This window comes from Pinus tabuliformis, chromosome 6 (genome assembly GCF_031772625.1).
Source record: "Pinus tabuliformis cultivar Carrire ecotype Pingquan chromosome 6, CPIR1, whole genome shotgun sequence".
In the NCBI taxonomy this organism is placed as follows: domain Eukaryota; kingdom Viridiplantae; phylum Streptophyta; class Pinopsida; order Pinales; family Pinaceae; genus Pinus; species Pinus tabuliformis.
In genome coordinates this window covers 200,916,327-200,920,366 of record NC_142292.1, presented here as the reverse complement: position 1 = coordinate 200,920,366, position 4,040 = coordinate 200,916,327, and positions in this window count along the sequence as shown.

Sequence of the window (4,040 nt, the reverse complement as noted above, 5' to 3'; positions counted from 1 at the left end):
AGGCTTTTCAAAGACCTGCAGACAGTTGTTTAAGACCTGTTGCATTTCAGGATGAATATGAAGGGAAGTGGGTTCAAAGGCCTGGATGGAATTAAATTGGGCTATAACTCCATGGTGGCCCTTTTTTAACAATTTTTCCATCCTATGTGAGCTGATGATAGAAAGAGAACCTGCCTGGAGTCCGCGAAGGGTATGTATGTAGTTATTTTGATTAAAGCTCATATATAACTCCTGAAAATCCATTGTGATTGGGCCAAGTGTGTGGAGCCATTCAACACCCAAGAAAATGTCACACCCACCCATGTTGATGGCAAACATGTGGGTCTTTAGGTGATAAACCCCCATTTGAAGTTTGACATTTTCACAACGGCCTTCACATTTCATTGTCCCCCCATCAGCAATCTGGACCTAGAAATTAGAGACTGCTCTGAAAAAACAATGCACTGCTTCCGTGACTCTTTGATGGATAAATTTATGCATACTGCCACTATCAATCAAGACTACTACAGGGCGATGCTTAATAAAACCTCTGATTTTGAAAGTTTGGGGAGAAGAAATTCTTGCCAAAGCATGAAGCGAGATAACTGGTTCTTCAGGTGTAGCTGGGAGCTCATTGTTCGGCTGGTTGTCCTCATCTTCCTCCTTTGGTTCCTCAATTAGTGGGGATTCCTCAGATGAATTGTGATCAGTAGCATCAATTTGAAAGAATTTGGGTTCCTTGCATTTATGCCCCGGGGAGTATTTCTCATCACAGTAGTAACACAATCCTTGCTTTCTTCTTTCTGCCATTTCCGCTGGTGACACCTTTTGAACCTTAAGTGTTTGGGTAGTGCTTGGAGCCTGGGTGGGGCGTCCCTTGGCTATGAAATTTAGACGAATCGACTGAGCCGCTAACGCGTGTTCTACTTCATGAGCTATCTTGTAAGCTGCTAGCCATGAGACTGGGTGTTGCAGTCGGACGTGGGCTTGTATGGCATCTTTGAGACCACTGACAAAACATTCCAAGTAGAATTCATTTGCTAGACCTCCTGTGCGGAAGGCTAATGCTTCAAAGGATTTAATATATTCTTGCACTGTGCCTGTCTGTTGGAGCTTAGTAAGACGACCCAAAAATTTAGATTCATGGTCAAAGCAATCAGAAAGGGATTTTGAGAATATCTATCAAGTCATTGGCATTGCATAACAATGTTTATGCCACTTCCACCATTGCCATCTTTCTTGGTCCAAGTATAGGCTTCCCACATTTAGCTTAGTCGCATCATCTCTGATGTGATTCAATGTGAAATATTGCTCCATTTGTGCTAGCCATATGGCCAGATGAGAGCCATCAAATTTATACATGTCCAGCTTGGGTGGTCAAGGCTGGGACTATTGGTGGTTTCCATAGAAGTGAAGAGAATGGCTAGACTCGCCCTCAAGGTTTTCATTAAAATCATATGCCTCCAATTGTTCCCCCGACTTGCCCTTTGTGATTGTGTCATTTAAGGTCTGGATCTACTTCGTTAATGCCTCCAACTTTTGTTCAATGGTTTCTATCTTCTCATTGGCCATAGCTTGAGCTTTGGTTTGTACCATGCACAGATTCGGTGCACTTGTCGTTACTGTGAAAAAAATAAATAAATTGGGACCACCCGAAATTTTGATGCTGACAAGTGAATGGTACCACCTTGCTCAGCTCGTCGACCTGATTCTTATGGGCTAAGTCTCCTATAAGTGTCCCGGGAGGGTCTCAGACTTTTTTTTTTTACTCCGAAAGGAGTTTTACTCCTCGCTTAGGAATACTGCAGTAGCCGATTCCCAGAAAAGTTAATTCTGCCCAATGTCTTGTGAGAATCATGCCCAGGTATAGGAGCCACACAAATAGTCAGATCTGTTGGTGAAACCCTCAACTGCAGAGTATGAGTAGGAATGTGGCAGTGATCGAACCCCTGCTGCTAGATCTGAATGGCGGATTTGATTATTGCGACTGCTACAGAACCCAAACTGCTAGATCTGAATGGTGGATCTGATAGATATGATTGGCGGATCTGACAGATCTAAATGGCGGAACTGATTATTGCGGCTGCGACAGAACCCAATTTGCTAGATTTGATCTGGCAAAGATGATGCGTGATCTAGAGAGAGACAAGGGAACTATGGTCTCAAGGAGTGTTAGGTGCTACATATCGCAATATACATAAGGGTTCGACAGTAGTACTCGGCCCAATCTTTTAGGGCAGTAACCAAGGAGGATCAACTGTACCCTTAGTTGTACAACCCAACTACCCTATCGTACGCGCGAGTAATATCCTCGAGTGCTATTCTCAGTGTATTGTAGCAGAAAGATGGCCGATGGTTTATCTATGGCGAGGTTTCAAGAGAGTCTATGGGGGCTTTCGATATACCCAGAGGGTACTTGGAAGACAGTCCATGGGTGGTTCTATCTAATGCGCTACTACTCGAAGGGGTACCCACAGGGGTTACAAGGGAGTCCAACAAGCGTGACCACCTCTTGTATTTCCTACGTGCATGCCTCCCCAAATCCGCAGGTTTATGCGCTCAACAACAGATCTCGTGGTTTAAAGACGCTGGAACACGTCTCTAGCCAAAAAAATTCTGCTAAAAATGGAGATCCCACCGGCCCTAGAAAGTGCTCTGATACCACTTGTTATGCTCTTGACCTGCGAGAAGATACCAGAATACCAAATATGCGAAGAAATATACCCAGAACACAGAATAATAAGAAATAACAACAAGTATTTTATTATTCAGAAAGGAAAGCAATGTTCACTTGCCTCTTCGAGGGGGCAACCTCCAATAGAGCTGGGCTCAATTACAAAATAAGACATGACGCTCCTCAAGGGGAGTCTCTATCCTTTATATAGGATTCATACATGCAATACCATGGGTCAGTACCATGGTTCTTATTAATACCATGGCCCATTTGCAACTAACTGTGGTTCCTTCTTTAAATGCGGGTCAACCACTTACAATTATTAATATGGGCTTTATTGAATCTTTAACTAACCATAACTATGACTCGACCTTATTACAAAATAAGGGGGTTAGGGTTGGACCCTAACAATTTTTTTGTAAAATGTTTAAGGTATCTACTCCCCTCATTCACCTTGAACATAAGCAACACATATGGTTAGCTTAGAAATTAATTAATCACATCGTTCCTTTCCTTCCAGGTTGGCCAAATGCTCCTCAGTTTTCCTTTGGGTTGCTCTGAGCAACATGGTCACATTTTTATTAAGGACAACTTTCACTGCCACAATGTATTTCTTGTGTGTTTAAATTAATATCACCTCATGGACAATATGAAACCATATGGTAACTAGTTACATTTACTCTACGGAATTTCGTTGGAGGCTTCTTCAAGAAAGTGATTTTTCAGTGACAACCCTTTGTTTTGGCATGTTATAATTTCTTAACTTCTTTTAGAAGTTATACAATAATAAGAACTGTTTTGGTATCTAGTAATGAAAATAAAACACATCTTTTTAGTTGTATGAGTATACTGTCTTTCAAATTTGAGACTACTGGTTCTTTTATTGTTGCGATAGTAAATTATGGTCAAATATGTTTATTGATTTTCTCACATGATGATAGTAACATCGTTGGAAGGACTTATGTTATATGGAAGCTTATTCAATAACTTTTTGATAGAAATAGCAATTGTATTTATAATATTATATACATGTATTCATAATTCATTCCACTATACCTCCAAGGTTCTGGAAACAACTTACTTATTTATTCTACATCTTCTAAGCAAATTTCCATGAAAACACATAGTAAATATACATGTATATAAAAAAATAAGGAATGTTCAATTTTTGTTGTTCATGTGTAGATAAATCCACTAAATTTCTGTTTAGTTTCCTAATCATATATTGCCCTTTATATCAAGATGTATAATTACTTATTTATAAAACCTATCTTTCTAGTGACAAAAATATTTTTATGCAATAACATTTCTTAGATTTAAAGTCCATAGGTTGGAATAATAATCCTAATATGGATTCTGTATCCAATTTATTGCATACAAAACAATA